Raw genomic sequence first — 27,252 nt, forward strand, 5'->3', positions numbered from 1 at the left:
ACTCTTTTCTTTCTGCTAGCATGTGCTTAAGCTATTAGAGGCAAAACTAATGGAAACAATACACCAGATCAATCAAAAGAAGAGGAACCAAACCCTAATCTTAACTCCAATCAAAGCAAATTAAGCACAGAGAGCTAGAACCAGAGACCTCTCAGAAACTGGAGAATAAACAAAACAGAAACATAACCAGATCAGAGAGTAAGAGAAAAGCCCTCAACTTCCTAGACCTCCTCTCCAACTGTCCGCTCACCAAAATGCACTATCTTGGAACCTTTGGTTTAAGATAACATGAAAACTCATAGACTCCACCACCAAATCTTAATCCCCAAGATCCAATTTCTTCGTAACACCATCTATAAACTTCAAGGAACAAAATCACCAAGAACAAAAAAAAAGAGACCCTCCAATACCAAATTCTTCACATTCTACCACAAACAAATCTTCAAAGCCAACAAACAGAGAAGGTATAGGAAAAAAGAAGTGGGTACCTTGAATGCAATATCACCAGGGAACATCTCCAAATTGACACCCATTGATTCAAAGCCCATCTGCCTCTGTAATAAACTCTTGGGTTGTACCCGAGAAGAGAGAAGTGGGTTGTCGCTCCCGCAGGCCAAGCCGGACTCAATAGGGTCCATCAATCCATTGACGTCAGCAGAGGCGCTGGCATCCAAATGGGGAGTGCATGCCTCTTCAAGCGGGGTCTTGTAACCGAGCATGGGCAAGGAGACGTCCCCAAGATCGTTGATCAATACAAAGGCAACCCTCTTTCTCTTCCCCTCCATAAAATTCTTCTCTGCTCTCACTACAATGGGTGCTAATGGGTTCTCTTCGCTGGATCAAAATGAGAGAAGCAAATGATTTCGGGTTTGAGGAAAAATTTTGAGAAAGAGAGAGAGAGGAAGAATTTGGCACCCTAAATGGGCCGGTAGCGACAGAATTAGTGGCAATTTTTTTGTCGCAAAATTCATCGCTAATTAGTGATGGATTTGCGACGGAAAATTTTTATCGCTCATCCATCGCAAAGTTGCGATAGAGTTTGAGACAATTTTTTTCTATCGCTACTTCTAATTTTGGTGATGGCTAGTTTTCTCTAGCTAATCCGTCGCAAATTTGCGACGACAAAAATCCCTCACAAATTTCCGTCGCTACTTAACTTTTTTCTTGTAGTGCCAGACCAGTAGGCATGGAATGTTTGTTATGCTTAATCAGATAAGGGAAAGCACAAGTTGCAAATGTCTCTTTGGGTACTCTACTGGGAGAAAAGGAGTCGTCTCTCTCTCTCTCATATTCATAATAATGATGCGAGTTGTACATCTCTTGCCTTTAGTTTATCTAGGGTCAAATTCAACTTGCTACATCAATTAAATAAACCATGTAACAAGGTTAGCTGTTTAATTACTACATTTACACATGGTAAAGTTTTGTCCTTAGTAGTTCAAAACTATAAAAATACCAAAGTACACGTTAGCTCTGAAGTTGTATTTTTTTTTACCAGATTGAAACCAATATTTTATTTGTGGAAGAAAATGGTTTTCTTTAAGAATTGGTTTACTAATCTCTTTGATCTGAATTCATGTCAATAAACAAAGAGCCATAACTTTTGTTATGTTCCTTTACCCTGAAGTGGCTTTTAAAGAACCAATGCTACAATGAGTATTCCTTTAACAATTTATCAAGTTTATGCTAACTTTGTTAATGTATCTGAAGCAATTATTTTTGGTTTAAGCATGTTAAATTGCATAAGGATCCTTTTAGCAAAATAAAGCAATGTAGGCAAACAAACTATAATGTTTGTTTTAATGGATTATTATGTATCTCTAAAGACATTGTGGATATGCAAAGTGAAAATGGATGATACAAACTATATGTATTTTGGAGTCAATTGTTTATTATTTTTTAGATGTATGAACTGTGGCAAGTTCAGAGTTGTGTCATTAATGTATGCAGTTAGCTTAGCTGTTGTTACCTCTTTATGGTGTATAATGCTTTTAGAATATTAAATTATTTAAATATCATATGAAAGATAGGTATCCAATAGAAATAATATTTAAAGCTAAAGGAAGGTTGTTTCAAATACAAACTTGAGCACTTGATGTTTCCATCTTAGCGAGAAAAAAAGGGATTTGGATCCTACACATTCATTAAGAAAATAATTACAAAATATAAAAAATGTAAGTAAGATTAAATCTTAAGTTCAACTTTTTCCAGACAAAAAGTTGATTTGAGTTAGCCAGACTTGACTTTGCTAGTCAAAGCTTTGAATAGAGAGATCATTTTTAACCTAATCTTGAACTGGATACTTCCATTTTATAACATTTTTGGTAATCCTAACCACTATAATACAGTTTTAACATTAAGCAAATCCAAATGTGTGTGTGTGTACAGTATACACACACATTGGAATACTTTTTATAAAACTTGTTTTAAAAGTGTGATGCATAAACAACTCTACTCAATATGATTATTAGCATGTCTCAAGTCTTAATGATTGAGAAAATTGTATGATTAGCCTGTTATCTGCTTTATTAAAGGTGCCAACTCGAAAGGGCCAATATACCACCAACATACATTTTGTCCTTGTAGAGAGAAGCAACAAACTAAGTTGGCAACCTAATCAATAAGTCTGGCTAATTCTACCTTCAAAATTAGGGACTTGGTCTGGGATCCAGTCGCTTAATACGGTCTTGAGAATGGGTCACACACACACACACACACACACACACACACACAGAGAGAGAGAGAGAGAGAGAGAGAGAGAGAGAGAGAGAGAGAGAGAGAGAGAGAGAGAGAGAGAGAGCTCTTAAATTACGTCCAACTAATATTTAAAGCCACTGACTTCGATATAAGACAACTGAAATAGTTTGGTTAATCTATTAGCCATCAGAACTTAACCTTCAATTTGAAAAGCAACAGCATAACTATACCGGAAAATGAACTGAGCTTGAGCTCCTACAAACCCGAGCTGGCTTGCGTAAATAAAAAAATCCTTGTTTGTGAGGTCTGCAGTGAGAATGAAACTCTTAACCTTTTTTATACAAGCATGCTACCGAATCGGTGAAACTAAATGTCTTTTTTTTTTAACATAAATGATACGTAAGTGCTATCACTTGGCTCATTTATATTGCATAAGTTGCTCATAGCTCGGCTTGCCGAGCTCATTTGATAAGCCTGAACGAGCTTCATGCAAGCTGAACACAGTCGAGCTGCTCGGTTTGTTCACCGGCCTTAGTGGCTAATAAATTTAGGCCCCTAAATTAATCTAAAATAATTATAGTGCGTTCACCAAGAAAGATCCGTTCATCTTTGTTTGTTGAAAAGGGTGGTAAAAGATATAAATACCCCAACTAGGCAGACACTGCACCACTGAAATGGGGCTGCATTTCCCAATATTCAGCTTTCCTATGGCCGTCCTTAGTAAACTAAGGCCCCGTTTGGATGACAAGAGGCAAAACCAGTTTTTTCAAATACCTGGTTTCCTTGTAAACCTGTCTTTTAACAAACTTGGTTTGCCAAAACCCAGGTTTTCAATGCGTTCGGATGACCCAAAACCTTGAAAAGCAAGTTTTAGATTTTTAAAATTGAAAAAAAATAGGCCAATTTTTTTTTATTGGATGGCCATTTTCAGACCCGCCACCAGCTATGGTTAGCTGTTACCGCCTGTGTCAGGTAGCACCGGTCCAACCATTTTCGCAAAAAATTGCCAAAATGCCAAAAAAAAAAAGTGAAAAAGAGGAAAACTAGGAAAAAATATTGGCCCGTCATTTTCTGGCCAGCCACTGATTGAAAAAATGCCGTACTGGTACCACACGGTGTGGGTACCAGTCCAGCCAGTGTCTTGCTGAAAAGCAGTCAGAAAAGTGGAAAAAATAGGAAAATAAGAAGAAAAAAAATGGCCAGTAATTTTCTGGCCGATACTGACCGGAAAATGGTCGGACTGATACCACCCAGCAAGGTCGGTACCAGTTCAGCCATTTTTCAGCTGGTGGCAGGCCAGAAAATGACTGAAAATTGAAAAACATAAAATAAAAAGTAAAAAAATTGGCCTGCCATTTTCCAACCGATAGTTGGCAGAAAAATGGCTAGACGTTAGTTTTAAAAAAAAAATCTGCCCTATCACCCGTAGGAAAATGGTCGGGGTGGCGTCACCCCGATCCACTAGCACCATCCCAGCCATTTTTCGGCAGGACACCGGCTGAAAATGGCCAGACATAGAAAGGTATTAGAACCAAGTCATGAAAGGTGAGTGTTGAAGGGGTGGTGGAGAGGAAAACCCCTTGCCCGATAAACCAAGTTTTTAAATTAAAAAAACAGGGGGATCGAAACCTAGTTTTGTAAAGCAAAACCAAGTTTTGTAAACTCAGTTTGTGTCACCAAACTGGGTTCAACACGTTTTTAACCAGGATTTGAGTGTCATCCAAACGCTACCTAAGCCAAGCACCCCACTGTAGATGTTAGCACCAGCGTCATAAAGTATGTGACAGCAGTTTGTGCTCTGTACTAGCAACAGTTTTTTTTTGGGATATGCAAGCTGGGGGGATAACCTCTACGTGATTCGAACCTAAGACTTCTCAATTATGATGACAGAGAGACTTAATCATCCATTTATCTTATTGAACCCCAAATTAGTATAACCCTGTATTTTGATTTTTAATGCAAGTTGTGGGTAGGGATGCAAATGGGTAGGATCCAGGATGGTGGTTTTGCAAATTTTTTCTGTTCCAGATTGACTCCCTTATGCATTTAGTTGTTTCAAATCCGGATCCCGTTTGCATCTGAGGGATAACATCCATGTTATTCGAACCCGAGACTTCTCAGTTATGGTAGTGTGATCTAATCATTCATTTATCTCATTCTATCCTAACATAGGATAACCCTGATTACTCTTTTTATTTGGGTGCTTACTTCAGGTTGAGCCTTAAATATACACCCATATCTGTGTCAAATTAAGTAAATGTCAATAGCAAATTGGGCAAGGGTCCCTGCTTGGTGTAACAAGAAAGTTTTTTTCAGGGGGAAACCCTCACAGACAACCAGGTCACTTATGGACCCGCCGCCTCCCTGTGAGGTAAAACTCCCTGTTAGTGACACAACCATCCAGCCTTACGTGCCACAACCATGATAAAACAGCGGCAGCCCTCATGCTCCAGCGGGATTTCATGCCTTCAGCTTCACACAGGAAAGTGCTTGGGTTGTGAAGTTTATAATATATATAGTTCGAGTCTTAAGAGCGGCCACTTCTTGTGAAAAGAGAGAAGGTTAGACCAGTTTTACCCTGTCTTTCCATATATTGTTGGACTTATGGAGCGGGTCCAATCAGAGGTGACCCATATATAAATGGGTCTATCAAGGAAAGACGTAGAGTCTTCTCTATAGCTCTTGGGTTTTGGAGGTTACAGGACATATGAGGTCCCATTCGTGCTTATTATGGACCTCCACTAGTGCCCATTATGAACCTCTACCAAATCTCCATATAAATATGAGACCTCTGTGGATACTTGAGGAGGGCATACATGGTTGTTGAGTGCCACATATGTGATCTATCTCTCTCTGGGTTCAAGGGTCCTTCTCACCATTCGACATTTTGACTTGTGAGCATTGAGGGTGTGAATTAGCTGAGGAGAATGCCAACCACTCGCATCTACTGAAGCGCTATTTGGATAGTCCATGGCCGCATCAAGTAAGTGATTCTTCTGCAAACTATTTTATACTAACATTGGGTTATGAGCCCACATCACGCTTTCGCTTTCGTTGCATGCATATTTGGGGAGAGGGTGGTGTATGTTCGCCCCCGATGATTAACTGAATCCCACGCCTGTGTTCGGGGCTTTGAATGAGCACCACGTATACAAGCACATGGGGCTCGTATTCCTGTGTATGTTGACATAACTTTGCATCGGACTCTGGTGTTGTTGCAAAGACTTAAGTACCCTTTATTGCTATTCTTCTCATAAAGTGATGGTTTGAGAAAATGACAAAAATGTCCTTTATTCAAAAAAGAAAAAACAAATAGTTCAAAAAAAGGACAAACATGTCCTTCATCCAGAAAATCGAGGATGATGTTGACTCTTCAAAGTCTTCTTCTTTTTCTGTTAAAAAAAAAGACAAACATGTCTTCTTCTTCTTTCTCCGTAAAACACTGTAAAACCCTTTCTCTCTCTAGAGAAGAAATCAAGGGAAACAAAGAGTTCTTCCTGGAGAAGGCCATGAACATCAACCCTCTCACTCTCTCTCTCTTCTCTCTCTACTTTTGTGCACATCCAGCAGACGATCGTACATTGCTCCATCGTCATCTTCTTCTTCTTCCTTCTTCGTAAAACACTGTAAACCCTCTCTCTCTGTAAAGAAGAAATCAAGGGAGGTAAAGGGTTCTCTCTCCCTTCTCTCTCTACTTATGTGCCTGATTTAGAGTTTTTGCCCTTATAGAAGGGGGGACTAGGGGGGCGCCCCTGGCAGGGGGCAACGCCCCTGGCGGGGGGCAGCGCCCTCCGAACCAAATTTTTTTTGGGCCTTCCAACAATGATTTGTAGTATTATCGGGCTTTCCTACAGCAATTTGTAGTATTTGTAGTGTCTTCCGTAAATCGCGAAACGCTATAGCGATTTGTAGTGTCTTCCGTAAATCGCTATAGCGATTTGTAGTGTCTTCCGCAAATCGTGAAACACTATAGCGATTTGTAGTGTCTTCCGTAAATCGCGAAACGCTATAGCGATTTGTAGTGTCTTCCGTAAATCGCTATAGCGATTTGTAGTGTCTTCCGCAAATCGCGAAACACTATAGCGATTTGTAGTGTCTTCCGTAAATCGCTATAGCGATTTGTAGTGTCTTCCGCAAATCGCTATAGCGATTTGTAGTGTCTTCCGCAAATTAGGACCAACTTGTCAGAGCCATATCTCCCTAACCGGAGGTCATATTCCAAATCCGTAAAAAGTGGTGTCTTCGTTATTGAGTCTAGTTTATTTTTGTAAATTTTCAGCAATTTCTATTGTCATTTCATTCCCCATTTTAACTTCAACGATACATTACAACCACAATCATCAAAAGAAAGATTGCCCAAGCTAAGAGTCACCGTTCTCGCCCTCCTCCTCGACAGCAACCCAGTCGGTGCAGTCGCGCTGAGGATGGCCAGCAGAAGCTCCACCACATCGTCTTCCTCTCCCTAGCGAGGAGGTCTCAGCGGAGCCGTCGTTCCGGTGACGGGTGTTCATCTCGTTCCGGTGACGGGTGTTCTACGAAATGTAAATCCCCCCTTCTGTAAGGGCAAAAGGCCATGAACACGCTTGGAGGAGCCCTCAGACCCCCCTTCTGTAAGGGTAAAAGCTCTGAATCAGACTCCATAACTCTTCAAGTTGAATGATGCTACCCACACTGGGAGGAGCTCTCAGACCCCTCTTTCTGTAAGGGTAAAAACTCTAAATCACACTCCACAACTCTTCAAGTTGAATGATGCTACCCACGCTGGGAGGAGCCCCCAGACCCTCCTCCAGTAAGGGTAAAAACTTTGAATCAGGCTCCACAACAGTAAATGTGCAGGTCAGTCGGTGCTTGATGGAGCAATGTATGATCTTCTAATGGATGTGCACAGAAGCAGAAATAGAAGGGAGAGAGAGAGAGTGAAAGTTGAATGATGCTACCCACGCTGAGATGAGCACCCAAACCCTCCTCCTGTAAGGGTAAAAACTTTGAATCAGGCTCCACAACAGTCAATGTGCAGGTCAGTCGGTGCTTGATGGAGCAATGTATGATCTTCTAATGGATGTGCACAGAAACAGAAATAGAAGGGAGAGAGAGAGTAAGAGGGTTGATGTTCATGGCCTCCTCCAGGGGAGATTTCTTTCTCGGATAATCCTGCAGTGCAGAGACTGGGTCTTAAATAATCATCTTCGGGGCACTTAAGTCTTTACTAGCACTCATTTTCAAGAGCCGTCATTTTTTTTTGCACCAATGGAGGAGAGGGTACTTAAGTCTTTGCAATCGCATCAAACTCCAACACTAATTAATGCTGACAAACATGGGGATACGAGACGCACATGCTTACATACGTGGTGCTCTTTGGGACCCCCGATCATGAGATGTAGCTAACTGCCCTGTTCGGGGGGGGGGGGGGGGGAACATATAACCTGCTTCGATATTTGGGGTGTGGGTGTGTTGGCATCCATACGGTGTTTGCCAAAAAATTTTGTTGGCTTTGTTCTCTTTCACCGTACCCATTTGGTTTTGGGATGTCAGACGATGACGGGGAAAGCATTGACAAGAGACCCACCGCCTGCCACAGTCATTTTAGCCAGCCATTCGGTTGGCTGACATTGGTTGTCCATCGGTGACTGTTGATTTGGCCATCTCTGATGGAGGATCGATGACCCACCAGTGGATCTGAGTTCATTGATGTGTGAGGATCTTGTCTGAGTTATTTGAGCATCGTTGGAGTTATGTTGGGGGGTTTCAACATGTTTTTCGATAGCTCTACAGAATTCTGGCAGAACTCTGTCTAAGCATAGTCATGTGTCTTGATTTGCATTTTACGATGAATCAGCAAGAAATTCAGCAACGGTGTTAAAACAAAAGTTATTCACAAATAAATTTGGGGCAACTTTTGTTTAGACCTCGTTATCATTTGAAAATTTGGGTAAGCTATATTTTGGGAACAGCATTCCCGAACCCATTAAGGGGTTTCAAGTATGTGTCCGACCCGGTCCAGGACATTGACCTGTTGGAGTTTCGAGTGGACAGGGTCTATGTCTAACTCAGACCTGTTAGGGGTTTTTGGTGGACCAAGTCTGTGTTCGACCAAGTTGGACCCAGCCTAGGATCCAAACTCATTGAGGGTTTTGGGCAGACCAACCTTTTTCCCAACATAATAGGATCTGATCCATGATCCGAACTCATTAGGGGTTCTAAGTGGATAGGATCCATGCCCAACCCGATCAGACCCAAACCCGTTTACGGGTTTTCAGGAGGATCAGGTTTGAGCACACCCTAGAGACACCCAATTTGAACTCAAACTTAGTAAGTGGGTTTCAGGTGGACCAAGACTGAAACACGGTCGGACCCAGTTCAAAACCGAGACCCGTTGGGCTTCCAGGTGAACTAGGTCTGAGTCTGACCAAGTCGAACTCAATCCGAGACCCAAAACCATTGGGGGTTTTGAGTGGACCGAGTTTAAGTCCAACCCGGTTTAGAACATGGACCTGTTGTGGGTTTTAGGTGGACCGGTCTAAGTCTATCCCAGTCCAACCCGGATCCCTTGGGGTTCTAGGTGGATTGGGTCTAAGTTTGACCTAGTCAGGCTCGGTCTAGGACTAGGACACATTGGGGTTCTAGATGGAATGGTTTGAGTCTGACTCAGTCTCACCCAACCCAGGAGCCGAACCCATTGCGTTTCCTGGTGGATTGGGTCTAAGTCTAACTTGGTTCAAGGCCTAGACCCATTAGGGTTTTTGGGTGGACCGGGTCTAAGTTTGATCCGGTCAGACTTGGTCTGAGACTCGAACCCGTTGGTGCTCTGGGTAAACCAGATCTAAGTCTGACTCAATCAAATCCGATCTGTGATCCAGACCCATTGGGGTGCCTAGTTGATTGTGTCTAAGTCTAACCCAGTCGAACTCGGTCTGAAACTCATACCCATTAGAGTTTTGGGTGCACGGGTCTGAGTCCGACCCTATCGAACCTGGTCTGGGTGCATCAGGTTTAGTCCAGACCCATTGAAACCTGATTTGATACCCATTACTGTTTCAGGGTGGATCGGGTCAGCAACCATGTGTTAGATCAAGTCTAGAACCATACTCTTTAACCCCATTAAGGACAAAACCGGTATAGGAATCGATACGGTCCTTGTGGGACCAGTTCATGGGTTTCTAAGACTGGATCTGGGATTTCTGGAACTGGTTCAGACATTTTGAAACCAATTCAGGCATCTTGAAAACTTGTTTAGTGGTTTATGAGACCAGATCAATAGTTTTTTAGAACGATTCAAGTATTTTGAGATTGATTTTGGATTTTTAGAGACTGATTTGTTCATTTTGGGACCGGTTCAATGGTTTATGAGATGAGTTTAGGCCTCCTCTAACCAGTTCAGGAGTTTTCCTGACCAGTTCAGTGATTTTCTAGACTAGTTGAGAGTTTTTATGACAAATTCAAAGCTTTTATTGACTGGTTCAAGATCTTTAAGGACATGTTTGGGCAGTTTTAAGACCTTAATCTCAGATAGGACTCGTAAATGCATGTCATTAATCTCATACTTTTTGATACTTTAACATGATATAAGACATGTTTCATGTTGTTTTTTGAATTATCTAAGATTATTTAAGCATGAGATTAGAAATGTGTACTTTATTTGTGTTATGACATACTTTACTTGAACTTGCAGTAAAAGATTTCAATCAACTCACTCTGGTTATCACTAAAGTGGCCCAAGTTTTTGTTTATTGAGGGTTTCTTGGATCATATTGAGATTGAAATTTGCTATTGAGATTGTATATGACTTTATGAAACAATAATTATACCTAAAGGTAGGTCATTGTATTTTAAATTCACACAGGGTATAATAATAGATGTGTACACCAACCCATGAAGAATGTTCGTATTCAAAGGTACCGTGCCAAATTACTTCAAGTTACATGATATACTAGTTTTATCAATTGAAGTCAATTCCTTAAGAATTGAGAAGGCAAAACAACTTTTAGTATTATTATTTTCACCAAAGTGGAATGACAATGCCTCTATTATACTTGTCTTAGAAAATGTAAATAATAAAAGGTCTCATGTTTACCTTTTTTATATGAATCTCGTATAGAGCAATTAATCTCTCACTCATATAGAGAATAGCATAACTCATCAAAAGGTTGTGTATGAAAAGTGAGAGCACTCAGACGGCTGTCTTTGAGAAGTGGGAGTACTCAAATAGTTTTAACGTGTTGCTTTTGCAATCACGAGTGACTAAGAATATTAGAGATGTCATATCTCACTGTAAGACAATGAAGGAATTTCTAAAAGTTATTGGGGCAAAAATTATTAATTTATACAAGATTTTATCTCAAGGCATAAGGATTAAGAACTTTATTTCAGGTATTGGTATTATGGATTCTATTAAAAGCTCACTGAAGACCTTGTGTGATAAGGAAGTTGTTGTGTTCTTCTTGAATAATAATAAGAGTTTTACCTCATTTCGACAAAGAGTTAAAGTACTTTATTGTTAAAGAAATAACTGAGAATCATTTAGTGTGTATTGATACAATCACTGCAAAGAAAATGACTTTAGATTCTCTTACTAAACGGCTAGCACCGGGATTATATTCTTCGCATGTTATGAGGATGAGTCTATTTGATTTCTTCTTATGTATAACAATACATTATGGTTATATGTGATCACATTTATGAAACTAAATTTATTCTCTATAGTTTTGTGCATTGCTGATTTTGTATGAAGTATCTCTCATTTAAGAAGAGAGAATAACAAAATAATAATATTAAAAAAGACCAACATAATGGGTTAGAGACAAACCTATTCATAAAAATATTTTTAACATGCTAAACACTGAAAATGAATAATAATGTAGTACATGAAAACATGACATCTCATATAGAGATGTTCATCTCCATGACTCGCATGATTCATTCTTGTAATACAAGATAGCATGTGAACCCACATGAAAATTAAATTGAGATAAGGGTAAATAATCCCAAAAATATACTTTTTTGTGTCAATGGGTCAAGTGAGAGAATATTGGACTTATAGAGCGGGTCCAACCGAAGGTGACCCATATTGACATGGGTCCATCAAGGGAAGACGTAGGCTCTTCTATGTGGCTTTTGGGTTTTGGAGGTTACAAGACTGTTATAAGGTCTCATAACTGCCCATTCATGCCCATTAGGGATTTTCACTTGTGTCCATTATAGACCTCCACAAAATCTCCCTATAAATAAGATAGGGCTATGAATGCTTGATGGGGGCATAAATGGTTGTTTAGTGCCACATATGTGTGTGATATATCTCTTTGAGTTCAAGGGTTGTGCTCACCATTCAACATTCTGGTGTGAGCTTATTGAGAGCATTGATTGGTTGAGTCGAACGTTGACAACCCGCATCCATCGAAAAGCTGTTTGGATCGTCCATGGCCGCATCCAATAAGTGGTTCTTTCGAGATCCATCGTATAGCACCTTGAAGTATGAGACCCCACAAGGTGTGACCTTCCTTTTTTTTCTACTCTTATAATTTGCAAAATTGGGAAAAATGCTGTAAAAACAAGTTGGAGTAAGCTTTTACCGCATAGGGAAAAAATGAGAGTAGGGCATGGTCCAGCCTGATCATTGCTAGGGACAGGCATTGCCAACAAAAGCTGTCCTTGATACAAAGATTGAAGAACCTATTTATAGGACCACTACTGTGAGGGTTTCAATAGTCGGACAGCCTACTCTCAGTCCCTTCAATCAAGGATGTCCTACAAGCCATGGTGAAATAAAGTTCCATAGCCCCTCTCTATGTCACAGATATCACCTACGGTTATTTTGAAAATATTTTTCAAACTGATATAATCATGAAAATTGTGATATTTTAAAAGTGTCACCTATCTTGAAAATGTCATGCTTAATGACGATATTAACATGATCAAAACTATTTATAATTTTCAGTATACTAGTATTTTTCAAGATAAACTAAGATTTTCAAAACATTATTAAGCCAAGCTAGTATTTGTGGCGAATCCCACCGTGAAGTAACCATGCATTATGATAGGAACTTCCAACCGATGTTGCTAGCTGGTATCGCTGCAAATCAGTGATTTGTATCATATCGGCAAAAAATAGCTACGAAACTGCTCATTTTTAAATAAATTTTTTAAAAAAGTTTAAAACAAATTTCTAATACGTGCCATTTTCTCGTTAAAAATTGGCCATTCAGCTCGATTCTGTTTTGAAAATCGGTTCAGGGTCCGATGTGATTCTGGCAGCATTGCTCCCAACTGTCAGCCACATGCTTCCCTTCCAAGCTTTCTTGGAATGTGACTGCAAAATGCACTTTAATTTCACGTGTTTTAGCCTCTGCTTCATTCATGACTTCTGCACAAATCCAAGAAAGTCTCTCCCTACAATGGGGTTTTTGGTGCAGTGGGATGGGGCTAGGCTGCTAGGCAGGTGGTCTAAGTTAAAATCTCATGGGCGTCACTCCTTGCGCAACCCGAAGCATGACGATTTCTCAGAAGGGGTAAGAAGGGATAAGCCTATGGCGTTTTACACTGCTAGGGCAGTGATCGTAAGTACGGCAGGCAGAGTCAACACGACTAGGTTCACTAATCCTGAAGGCGATCTCTCCGTACAACAACAACAACAACTACTACGCCTTCATCCCAAAACAATTGGGGTCGGCAATATGAACCAAAAAACAAAATCATTCTGGGTCTTCCACATGAATCCTTCTCCTCCAATCATTTCTATCCAATGTCATGTTCTCGGTGAGGTTCAAAGCATTCATATCCTTTCCTATCACCTCCATCCATGTCTTCCTAGGCCTACCCCGACCTCTTTTAACTAATATATTTTCCCATTTCTCCATCCTTTTAACTGGAGCATCATTAGGCCTTCGTCGAATATGTCCAAACCACCGTAAACGATTCTCTCTCATCTTATTTTCAATGGGTGCAACACCTACCTTCTTACGTATCTCCTCGTTCCGAATCTTATCTTTTGTTGTATTTTCACACATCCATCTCAGCATACGCATCTCAGCTACACTCATTTTTTGAATACGATGTCTCTTGGCAGCCCAACATTCAGTACCATATAGTAAAGCGGGCCTAATAGTCGTCCTATAAAACTTTCCCTTCAACCGCAATGACTTTCCCTTCGAACAATACTCCAATTGCACTTTTTCATTTCATCCACCCAACCGTAAGGCGGCCGTGTAAAAAAAAAAAGTAAAGTCTCTCCAACTCAATAAACGGTTGAGAGTTCACGGTTTTGGAGTTCATACAGATTTCTTGAGAGAACAAGATACGTGACATTAGCCATACAACCCTAAAAAAAAAACCAAACCCTAATCCTTTGGGGGTAGAGGGTCATTTCACTCTCTCCAACCCTAATCCTGTAGGGTAGGGGGTCATTTCACTCTCTCCAATCCTAATCCTGTAGGGTAGGGGGTCATTTAACCCTCAAACAGTGCAAAAGATGCATTAATACAAACAACTGTTGCAATAGGGGTGTGGTACAAAGATGGTGGCCATAACAAGGTATCATTGGTAGAGTTGAATGTGTCACGACAAAGGGAAAATAAAGAGAGAGAGAGACTTCCGATCCTTTCCAGCTAAAAGGCGTCCTTTATTGCCAAATGGGAGGTTGGGAAAGCGAGAGCCCTTTTCTCTGGAATTCTGCTTTTTTGTTTACTTGGGCTTTGTCTGCGTCACCACTCTCGGGCAGTGTTTGAGTGTTGACCGTCCTTCCCCTAAAAATTAAAAGCCCATGTGTCGCCCTGCTGCCCGCGGGCAGGAGACTGTCAACGGGTCGGGTTAAGGTCCGATATCCAATCTTTTTTTTTTCTTTTTAAGGAAGATATGCAAGCCCCTTAGAATCCCATAAGTAAATGGACATGATGGGGCTCGGATCAATGTCACTAACTAATTTCATTCCCTAGAAAATCACGGTGGAGAAAATCTTGTAGTCAGTAAATTAAAAATTTTATTTTTTGAGAAAATTCAAAAATTTATTTGTATATAGAAGTCAAACACACACACACACAATTCTTAACAAATTAAAAAATAAATAAAAAAGCGCTTCTATCGTGTTAGTATCACAATAAAAATGCAATATTTCAAAAAGGGTGCCATTTTGAACAAGTGATATTTCTCTTGAAATGTATCAATTTTTGAACTAACGAAAATATGATATTTTCAAAATATTGCCAATATTTGTTATATATGTCGGGAGTTTGGGGTTTTGTTTTGATTAGGGTTGCAAATGGGTTGGATATGTGTCCGATGAATCTTTGATCTTGACCATAAGTCCGAATCCAAATGTTCAACCACATGAGTCCAAGCCTGATCCAAAAATACATTTAATTTCTATCTCAGATTCATATACATAATAATGAATTGAGCATGAATCTCAACTAATTCGATCCATTTGCACTGTTAAAGGTGGATTGGGGGTACCTCAAGGGTTTTACCCAATGTTGTCAAAATCGATCGTTTGGCCAACGTTTCAGGTGAATCGGCCCATACTGATTCTCAAGTGAATCATTCTGAATCAGCTAAAAAATAATTAAAAAGTGTTAAAACTATTAAAATAATATTAAAAAATAATTTTAATTATTTTCTATATTCATTAAAAAATAGCCAATTCAAGTTAGTATCATATCTATTTTTCTGCCGATGAGATACAAAACGGCCGATTCAAGCCTATTGGCACCGATACTGACAACATTGGTTTTACCACGAGATCAGCCAACGGGTCAATAATGGGGTTTTCCCTTGGATTATCAAAAAAAAAAGAGCAAGATCCACATGAAGTTTCCGGAAAAACCCAATCCTACAAAATCTGAACACGGATCGCCATGTTTGGATTGGACGAATGCAGAAAGTTGATAAAGGTACGAATATCTGAATCCTGATCACTGTACTCGGGCAACCGTGGGGGCATTTTCGTCAGATAAAAGTACGCACGGGGCGGGACAAGTCAAACCTCCCACGGGTGGCGTGCCAACAATAAATGGAGGCGCGGCGTTACGGGAAGGCACATTTGTGCCCCCACCAAGAAAGCGACGTGGGCGCGCTGTACCGGCTTGGCTCGCATCTTAGTTTATTTTACCAAACTACCCTCATCTTCAGTTTCTTTTAACAAAATGGCGTGAGGACGTACTGTCCCCCCGTTCCGTTCTTTGTGGTTTAATGATTGGTGATGTGACGATTAGGGATGGCAGCGGGGCGGGGCGGGGGACAAGGTCTCCAACACACACCCGGCTCCCCGAGAACCTCCATCCTGGGAGATGAATTTTAACCTCCATCCCTGCCTTCGTCCCCGTTTCATGTCCTCCATCCCGATTCAAATGAGGATGAGGCGAGGCAGGGTGGGGCTATTGCGGGGAAAACTGGGCGGAGCGGGGATGAGATGAGGCAGGGATTGTGGCACCGCGTGAAAAAGTGTACGTCCATTCCCGCCTTCGTCCCCGAATGGGGATGGATTTTAACCTTCGTCTCTACCTCCATCCTAGTTTCATACCCTTCATCCCCAGTCCAAACGGGGCGAGGCGGGGGACAATGTCTCCGCCCCCGCCCCGCCTCAAGATTAGAACCTCCATCCCTGCACGAGGATGAATTTTAACCTCCACCCCCACCTTCATCCCCATCTCATGTCCTACATCCCCGGTTCAAACGGGGATGAGGCAGGGCTATTGCGGGGAAAAGTGGGTGAGGGCGGGGATGAGGCAGGGATCGGAGCAGAGCGTGGAAAAGTGTACGCCCATCCCCGTCTTCATCCCGGAACGGGGATGGATTTTAACCTTCGTCCCCGTTTCATACCCTTCATCCCCTGTCCAAACGGGGCAAGGCGGGGCCTCCCCTAGTGACGATAACGTGCGGGGCTCGTAGCTGCGTGGACTTATGGGTGGTCGTTGGGTAATTTACAAGAATACCTTGGACGGAAACTACGATTTTTGCATCGATGCAAAAGGGTCGGACATTGATCCGAATGAGATGTTAAAAGTAGGGTTTAATCCCAATCCAAGTTCAAACAGATTGGATTCTTCGTGAATCTGAATACAGATTCGATGTAAAATGCCATATCCGAATCTGATCTGAATGTAAGAGAGAGAGCACTATGCTAAAGTTCCCATTACATGCATCTAAGGGCCCTTTTGTTGCAAGGCTGAGGAGGGAACGCTCTCTCATGAGAACAGAGGTAACGTGGTTCAGGAAATCACACTGCATTCCCCCCTTCGGAAGAAAGTTCTTCCCCACCTAGCTACTTGAATGAGAAAGGCCTTTCGTTGGAAAAGAGGGATCATGAGCTTTCTCTCATAGATTTTTGTTTCAAGATGCTCGAAAATAAGCTTTTTTTTTTTTAAATTTGAAAATGACTACTTTTCCATGAATCAAACATGCTCTAAGGCCTCATTTGTTTCATTCCCGTGTAAAGGAAGGGCTTTACATGGGAATGGATACCGATATCTAAAAAAATATGGAAAGCTCAGCCTATATGAAGGCTTTTCATGTGAAAACTTTCATAGGTAGGAAAGTATGAATGAATATATATATAAAGTGGTTGATGGTGGAAAAACCTGAGGCACACTTATGCCAGCATGACACTATTCCACCGTGATGATTTAATGTTTGTTTCATTCATGGTGAGAAAGGATTATATCAAGGTTCTCATGTAAATTGCATCAAACAAACGAAGGCCTAAAAGTATGCTTGTATGGTGTGAATGAAAGTTCTGTGGCTACACGTTGTGAAGCCTTCATCCATGAAAGAAATCGGACCCTCCTGCAGGAGCAACTTTCTTGACAGGAAAGATGTTCCTCCATTAGAATTGACATGGTGGGACCTGTTCATTGGGAGCTTAAAAGCTATAAATGTATGTACATATCATTTTTCACGCAGCAACGCCTAGCATGCAGCTCCACTGTTGATGACCATCCATCTCAACATAGTTGAGACATGAACACCACACCTATCTCGAGTCACACTGCATATAATGTGAATACAGGAAGCAGATCAGGTCATGCTGAACATGAGCGTCCGGCCACGATGTCTGCATGAGCAAAAACGCTCATGACCTCATCTGCTTCCGTGAATACACGTACAATAGCAGCGTGGGGTTCTAATCTCAACCAAAAGGATACTCAAAGATAATAAAACAAACAAGTACAATCTTTGGCCAAGTTTGCTTTTGACAAGTCTATATAAATCTTTACCAACGGGTGGACTTGTTTGGTATAAGCTGTTGGTGCAAGTCACCATGTTTTGGGACGTTGCAAGTTCAAAACCCAATGGTGCGTTGTGTAACTGGTGGGGTCTTCCTAACCCCAGCTTGCCTTTAAAAAAAAAGTTTATCTAAATCTTTAACACATTGAGATGGCAAGCATCTGTGAACAGTCCCTGCTATGTTTGCTTGAGGTACGATAACCCTATCCTTTAGGCCATCTTGGGTTAATTTCATATAATTGTACAAGATAAGAGCAAACCCAATTAAAAAAAAAATGGCATAATTTACTAAGGGGTATCCTTAAGAAAACGGGTGCTAGAATTGGATGGGAGCACACCAGCTTCATGAGGGTTTTTATTAATCAATGATGAATCATGGAGAGATCTTTAGGAAATATTTATCGGAAAGTGATTACATGGGAAATATATTAATTGGTAGAACTGGCGCTTCCATGCAATATACAATGATGACAATCATTATGAGCATATGAAACATTGTGCAGACTGTGTTGTGTTTGTGTTTGTCAGAAGGAAAGCGACCGTCTTTCTCTTCCCAAACTCTTTATTACTTAGCGCTTACTTTTTGTCCCCTCTACTCGTAATCCTCAATCTCTGTTTCTTTCTTTTACGTGGCTGTAAAATGCCCCCCAAAGTTGGTCATTATTACAAATCAAGCAATCTGGTATGCAGCTCTGTTGATTTTTGGTGTCCATCTCTTTATAAAATGCAAAGTGAACGACTATTTACGAGTACGATTCGAATTGCCACACTAGTTGGGCACGTAAGTTCAATTTTTTTTTTTCACAGTAAAACTGTAAAACACAAGGAAATGGGTTTTTTAATTTTTAATCAATAAAAATGTATTGTGGTTGATTTTGTTTTTTTGCTGCTAAATCCGACAGATATCTGGATTTGATGTATATCCTAATCCGATTACATGTAAAAAAAGCTATGGTATGATTTTTTCACCATCTAAATTCGATTCCGGTTATCCAATGGTATTGGTCATATCTGATCCTAATCCGAACCGTTTACATCCCTATTTGGTTGGACAACCAAGAACTGGCTGTTACGGTGCTGTACTATATACTACGTTTAGGAAATGCAGAAAAAACTAAATTTCAAGCCTTGTGAACAAGGGCTTATAGTTGACTTAGGTCTAGAGAAACTTTGAATTCTCAGGACTCGGCCACTCAAGACCCGAGTCATTTATGGACACAATTGAACCGCATTGTTGATCGAGTCCACTACCAAGTCGACCAAACCAAGAGTTTGGACCATAAACCAATGCCAAGAATCAGGGGTGTAATTGGGTTGAGTATGGCCGACCCTAGCTGATATCCCAAACCTATAATTATACCTGTCTCAAACTGATATTAGTGGACCCATGAGTTTGAGTCAGGTCTAAAATAGAGAAAATGAGTCGGGTCTTGGGTATTGTAAATTAAGACCTGAACTCGAACGGACTCGACTTGATTATATAACCAGACCCAAATGGTTTTCTATATTTTTAAAACAGAACTGACCTGATTATGTACCCAAACCCACTTTGTACCCAAATCGATTATACACCTAAACCCAAACTGACCCGTACTTGACCCGACTATATACCTAAACCAACCTGTACGAGAATCAGCTTCATAATCGATCCATTTGAAAGATTCTAATTGGTAAATATTATATATTCAATTAAACATTATTATAGATGTTGATAAACTTAGAATTAATATGCATGGTATTTTAGTAATGTAAACTTTAATTCATTTTTGCGTATACTTTCAATCGCCTTTTTGTCGTGGAAATAATACTAGAGAATGCATTGAATTTGATACATTTAAAAAATGATACATCATTGGCTTTTTTGTTTAACTTAAAATGTTTGCTGACATGAATATATTATTTTTAAATTCAAATTTTGATATTATTTAGAATAATTATTAAGCTTCTATTTTGTTAGCATATAATTATCTTAATAAACAGTTGATTCTATTAATTTACATATTTTTTATTGGCAGGTAATTTGGTCTAGAACAACAATCATATCCAGAATTGAGTTGAAACCCAAAACCCATTAAGACTCGAACCGTTAATATCCAAACCCGTTAACCTATATGGGCCTACTTTTTTCAATCATACCCATACCTGAACCCGACCTGAATCAAAATAGGTCTACTAAAGACTTGACCCGATTTATGCTCAAACCTATTAACCCATATGGGTCTATAGTTTTTAGATGTACCCGAATTTGAATTCGAATTAGATTGGGTTTGGTTTGGGGGTCTTACTTTTAGACCCAATTCAGAATCAGTTTTGATAAGACCCGACCTGAACCCCACCCGATTACACCCCTATCAAAAATCTCCTTATTAGGGTTCTCTAGCAAGGTAATATCTCGCGGTAAAATAAAATTTTGCTTTCTTCCAAAAATATATATTTTAATAAAGTTTAGAATTTTACAAATATCAATATTTTTTTTTTCAAAAAAAAAACTATACTTTTTGACATAAAAATATTGTGAGATTTTTCCTTCCCAAGATTTTCCTGAGAACGAGATTTGCGACTAGGTTCTTAAACTCTCTAGGCCTTTGCCATCAAACCAAGACCCATAACCGATTCGCTGTGGATCCCATTTAGCCCGTATTCTAGTCCGAGCATCGACGAGGACAACGGAGGGAGGGACATGACAGTGAATAACCAGAAGGACATGACCATTTTCGTACCAGCGAGTCATAATTGTCATTAGCACAAAAAGAGAGAGAGAGAGAGAGAGAGAGAGAGGTTGTTGGGGAGGGGTCTTTTGACCGCCGTACCAGCTCAGCACCTTACTATTACCTGCGCACACGCACGCTCTCTCTCTCTCTCTACAAAACCTCTCCAAAAAAAACCCGTCTCTCTCTCTCTCTCCCGCTCTCTCTCTCTCTCTACAGTGTGTACGCCCTGCAACAGCGACTCTATCTCCCTCTTTAACTCCTTGAAGATCTTGGACGGCTGGACGGCGAAGATCCTCTTGGCGCGTTGATCCGACGGCTCGGCTGGACCTGTCGGCGTCCCCTAAACGTGTTTAGAAAAGGCAAGGGGCCTTCGTAAATCATACTGAAAGATGTGATGGTGATATGATCTCATTCTCTCTCTATCTCTCGGGGTCCCTTAAGAAGCGAAGACGCTACTTTTGACTACCCATTAACGTCGTATGTGTTTCTCATCTGATGTTCTTGTCTATCGTTCATTATTTGATGAGAACCATTGATGGTGTATGCTGGTTGATAGTTATTTGTGATTTATTTCGATTTTAAAGTTGTTTCTTTTTTAGTTTGTTCATGAGGAAAATAGTGGCTTTGTTCTTCTGCTTCTGTTGTAATTTGTGCTACTTGTATGCATGTTTTTGTTTAAGTGGTGTTTCAAAACTTGATTACCACTAATCATCTTCATTAAAGATAGTGGTTGTTGGTAATCATATTAGTTGAAGAGGGTTGTAGAAATTGAAGTGGTGAGATAACTTATTGTTTTGCAAAATCTATTGGCTTTTAGTTTCGTTTTAAGTTAAGGAGGGGGAGTTAATCGCCTAAAAGTTGTTTCTTGGTCATGCATAATATCTTGTTTATGTAGGATATTGAGCAATGCAAATTATGAATTAATGCTTTTAAATGGTTAATGTCATGCACGGTTGTTACGCATTCGTTTTTTTTTGTTATAACTATTTGCTTTTTTAAACATGTTTAGTTGGTTATGGCAGAGAAAACTGAGCAATTTGTGGTCTGAAATCCTTTTTTTTTTCTTTTTGTGTGTTTTGGGGTTTCTGCTTTTGATTTGAAATCAGGATATTCTGTTTGAGATGTGAACAAGGATCATCTATAGGGTACAGGAATATGCTTGACCCAGAATGTGATTGAACCACAACAGTTCAGGATGTCCCACTGTTGCCCCTTCTTCCTGTGTTATGGTTTTAATGCTCCTGTTCATATGTTGGACTCTCTCTCTCTTCACAGTGCCCTTTCTGAGGTGATTCCTAGACCATACACATTGGAATAATATAATTGCTCTTCCCCTTCTCCCTTTCATTCATCCTTCCATTCACCCGCATCCTTCTATTGTGGCTTCACAACTTACATAATCAACCAAGGTTCATTTTTACTTTATTGAAAAAGGATCAGTTGCTACATCTATATGATTATTGTCTCATACAATGATCAATTCCTTGGATCTCAAGAATATGAAGCAAAGAGCTGGCTGTTAATTTATATTAGGTTAGGTAAGGTCTAATTCTTTCTTTTAGTCGCTACGAGTCGCACACTAATCTCTCTCTCTCTCTCTCTCTTTTTGCCATTTTATATAGATGAAAATCATATCACCGACAATTTCCCTACTATAAACGCATTATTTCCATTTGTATCCTTTGTTCTATTTGTTCCATTTATAGTAGAACACTCACATATTTTTGGACACATTCTCATTTCCCCCTTGCTTTTAGCCCATGCAACAACAGAATGTTTGGATTTGAGTCGTAAATCCTCACACTGAAAGTGTTTTAATTTCAGTTCTATGTGAAAATCCAACTTAGTCCCCAGTGTAAACTACAAAAATTTTCAATATTTTTTATAATTGGAAATTATTTTAAATGATGTGCTCATAGTGCAAGACTAGTGGAATTTTGTTGAATTAGCACTTTCAACTGGTAACAGCCAAATATCCTGAGCCGAAAAAGATAGTGTGTTGGTGTCCAGGCATGATCTACTTCTCACAGAGTGCACAAAGAATATTATTCTGTGCATCAATACACAGTTTGGATCCTACATAATTAGGACAAAATGATCCCTTTGTTACTATAAATGCAATTCTCATGATTTCTTTCTTGTCCCTGTAAATCTACAGCATTATTTTAGAAGTCACTTTACAAACAACTAGATGGTGATGCTGCTTCAAATTTGTTAAGCAAGATGATCTTCTAATTTAATAGTTAAACAATATAATATCTAACCAACCTTCTAATCGGTTTGAATGCTTCAGTCTTTCTGTGATTAATTTGCACAGTTGTGGGATTTCCTTATGAGAAATGAAAAGCATCACCATTCTTGTATGATGTTCAGTCAATATATCTTCAGCACACCACAATGCATGCACATCTGTGTGTACTGGTACTAGAACAAAGTATGCCTGGGTATTTACCTTGATATGTACGGATATACGTATGCGTCCACCCATGCATGAACTAAATAATCAGCAGGATTTGGTTCCAGTACGTGCAAGGTCAAAATGTCTATGCTGCTCTTGTTGACGTGCTTGTGTTACATAGTCTACTCGTTTATTGAGATTCTTGAGATAATCTAATATGTTTTTTGCGTTTTCAGTCAATCAGTTATTCTGTCATAGAGGGAATGAATTCTAGTTGCTAAGGAAAATAATCTTTGTGAACACTTCTTTTGATGATGATTGCATTATAATGTTAAGCTCTCTCTCTCTCTCTCTCTCCTTTGCAGGATATAGGTGTTCTGTTCAGAGAGATGCTTATGGAACCCAATGGCTTTTGTAAGATGAGAAGATACAATGTTAGAGCCAATAGAGATCTCAGATTGTCAAGTGATGTTAATGATATTGATCCATGGACTGCATGGGCATACAAGCCTCGCACTGTCACCTTGTTGCTCCTTGGTGCTTGTCTTCTTATGTGAGTTCTTTCACTTTTTAGATAAAAAGCTTCTTTTTGATTGCTGAACTTTGTGCTTTCATGTGCTACTTGTTAATGGTATTTTGACTGTTGAAATGTGGCCTTGTGCAAATATAATGGCATTTTTATGTAGCACGACATGAAGTAAAAGACAAACTCTGATTTTTGAGCTAGGCCTAGTAAAATAGTTCTTTATGGTGATTTTTGGCTTCAATTTTGAAAAACTTCAACGCACTGTAATGCATGCATCTGGTAGATCAATCTGAAGGTTCACAATCAATTCCAGCAGCTATATAATCAGTTTAATTTTTTTTTCCTTTTTTAGTTTTAAATGTTTGTTATCATTGTCATCATCAAAAAGCTTCATTCTAAAGTTGCTGTTGTCTTCTTGTTTCTGTTTGATGCTATAGCCTAAGCAACCGGCATTCTTTCTTGTTCTCTTTTCTGGCCAACTCAACTCTTAGTTAGCCTACCTTTCCTTGTGTTTTTAACGTGAATAAGATGCCACCTCTATCCTAGTGCAGTCTTATTTCTCTTGGTGACACAATAAATTCATCTTAAATGAAATTTGTTATGTCATCTCTTATTAGTGCTGCCCTAAACATCCCTCAATATCTTATTGCCGATTCTGTTATGTTTTTATTAGCACATTTTTCTTGTTGTCTGCCAACACTTTTCATTATACCATAAATTCCTCTCTCTCTCTCTCATGCAAGATTACACCGCTGCTTGGTAATAGTTTTGTTTTCCACATCAATAGAAAATTCTGCAACATATAAATATTTAATTTTGCATTAATGTGGAAAAAATCTTAATTTCCATATATTGGTGCTCTCTTAATATGAAGAGTCTCGTCCTTATTGTCTAATCATATTTTATTTGTTGGGGTAATTCTTGTTATCTGTGATAAATATCACAATCATAGCAAAACATCACAAATATAACATTCTCCTGCTTACTGGAAAAGGAATTATAACATTCTCCTTACATTCTTTATGTTCAGTGGCATTTTTTTCTAGCTTTTGAAGGAAAAATAGGTTTATCCTATGATTATGTACAGACAGATGCTATTTCAGGTTTACAAGACAGTTTTATGTCTTTTTTCTGGATTATGCAATTGTACAAATGTGTCATATATGTGGCTCTAAGGCCTCTTCATTTTTCATTAATGGCAGCTACTATCTCCAAGCATATATATCATACATGTCATATACGGCTTTGTGCTTTGTCCAAAGATTCATGCTTTGTGACCTGTGCTTGCCTTCTTCGTGTCTAGGCTTCATCATCTGTTGGAACACACATGACTGCAGCATGATAGTTTTTCAAGGTCGTTAGCTTTTTCTTTATCCTTAAGTATTGCTGAAGATTTTTTCATGTGTTGACTAACTTTGTGGAAATTTCCTTTATTACCTTTTGTCAATAGTACATCTGTTTCTTTCCTTTTGTCAATAGTACATCTGTTTCTTTGATGTATGGGGTCTTGTTCCTCTTTTTGAAGGGGAAGGAATGAACCTTTTAGATTATGAGTTGTGTTATATATATATATATATATCATAGTCACCTGTAACATTAAAGGTAATTTCTCGGTGAGGGTATTTCTCAGAGAGATTTTCAAAAGTTGATAAATCTCGGGAATATCTTGGGAGTTTAAAAATTGAAAACATATAAATAACAACAAAAAACCTAAGAAAGTAATAAGTTTTGTATTATTTTTCTTTCAAAAATATAAAGAAACATGATTTAAATGTTTTAAAATATAAAAGAAACAAAAAAAATAGGAAATGCAAACTTAAAATAAAAAAATGTAAAAAATATCACAATATTTTTTATTTGCTGATATTTTGAAAATATCACAATATATTCCCGATATTATCGGCAACATTGAAATTGTCGATAATATCACAATATTTTCTATATATATACATATATATACTGTCACCGATATCGCCAATATTTTGAAAATATTGCGATATTATCGACAATTTAAATGTTGTCGATAATGTTGAGAATATATCGTGATATTTTCAAAATATCGGCAAATAAAAAATATTGTGATATTTTTGACATTTTTTTATTTTAAGTTTGCATTTCCTATTTTTTTTCTTTTATATTTTAAAACCTTTAAATCATGTTTCTTTATATTTTTGAAAGAAAAATAATACAAAACTTGGGTCTGTGCTAAACCCATTTGGTGCTAAACCACATGCTAAATGGGTTTTTCAGGTTCTCCGGTGCTTTTTATGCGGTTCCGGCCCTATAAATATGTTGGGCATGGTTAATTTACTAAGAATCTACACCTGAATCATGTGTTTTCGATGAAAAAAATGATGTTTGAAGCCTTGAAAATTTACAATGATTTTGGACCATTGATTTTTCAAACTTTATAAAAACCCACCCATGTATCGGAATCAAACGCTTCAAGAGTTGATCCCTATAAAATCAATTACATAGATCACATCTGTACGGTCAGAATTTAAAAATAAAATGAAAAAAAGCCTGGAAAACCTATTTAGCATGCGGTTTAGCACCAAATGGGTTTAGCACTGACCCATTACTCTCTCTCTCTCTATATATATATATATATATTATGACGCACACAGAGAAACAGAGTGATTCCTTCTATATCATTGGCAAAATACGTTCGTGAATTGTGATCTTCATGTTTACTTCCATCACCTTATGTTTGGGGTTGAACTGCTACAGGTGGAAAAAATATTTTGAATGTTTGATGTCGTAAATTGCACCAATATAATTCTTATTAAAATTGTATTTGTGTACAATTAGTTCAATGAGAGTTTTATAGTGTGGTTAAGGACCATAAAGATTTTATCCTGTGTATATTATCTGATAACAATAGGAAAAAAAGGATTGTTTATTGAATTTTCTTTAGTTTACTTCTCTATATTAATTTATCCGAAGCTGCCATGAAGATACATGCATATGTTTCTGGATGCATTATTAACTCTAAGATTCAAAATTAAGTTGCATTCATGGTAAGTGATGTTACATAAATATTTTTTATGTGGATCATCTACTCTTTTCTCAGCTGGTCCAGTGGAGTTCTTGATCCAGAGAAGGATTTGGTCCATGATGTTGTCACATCTGTGAAAATGTATGCTCTCTATTTTCTTTTACAGTTAATGGATACCCCCCATGCCGTTTACCTTGCTTTGAAATATGGAAACTTTACAAAAGAACAGCTTCCACTTGGAACCATGTTTTAAATGTTCACGGCTGCAACAATAGAAGTTCAACCTCTCTGGAAGAAATGTTTCCACTTTCCAGACTAATAGTTATGTACATCTAGTCTCCTTTTTCTAAACCATTACCTATTCTGTGGTTGGTCTTCTGTTGTTTTCTCTTGATATGTTCTTGAAAACATGGTGTAACATGCTTGTATATTTCATGGTTCCTCAGGGGTATCTGGGCAATGATTGCTGTTTTCCTTGCCTACTGTTTGCTTCAAGCGCCTTCAACGTATGTCACTAGTATCTCTTTTTGATTGGCATGTTATTAGTATCTCTTTAACATTTTTTCGTTATAGCATTTATAAGTTCTAAAATCATGTTAATCTTTTATCCGCTGGTTCAAATGTGGATGGTGAACTTGCATTAATGTTTATGATGAAGCCTTCATAAAAATCAATGAAAATTTATTGTCTGCTGTGTACATTTTATTAGTTT

General features: G+C 38.8%; 1 long non-coding RNA gene across 1 annotated transcript; it reads left to right on the plus strand.

The window, feature by feature from the left end:
* The first annotated feature begins 20,925 nt into the window (after window positions 1–20,925).
* LOC149827246 (uncharacterized) lies at window positions 20,926–26,680 on the plus strand. Its single transcript, XR_016435151.1, has 3 exons — window positions 20,926–21,095; window positions 23,382–23,569; window positions 26,616–26,680. It is a non-coding gene; the product is annotated as an uncharacterized LOC149827246 (long non-coding RNA).
* The last annotated feature ends 572 nt before the right edge of the window (window positions 26,681–27,252 follow it).

Source organism: Nuphar pumila, chromosome 10 (assembly GCF_984573655.1).
Source record: "Nuphar pumila chromosome 10, dmNupPumi1.hap1.1, whole genome shotgun sequence".
Classification (NCBI taxonomy): domain Eukaryota; kingdom Viridiplantae; phylum Streptophyta; class Magnoliopsida; order Nymphaeales; family Nymphaeaceae; genus Nuphar; species Nuphar pumila.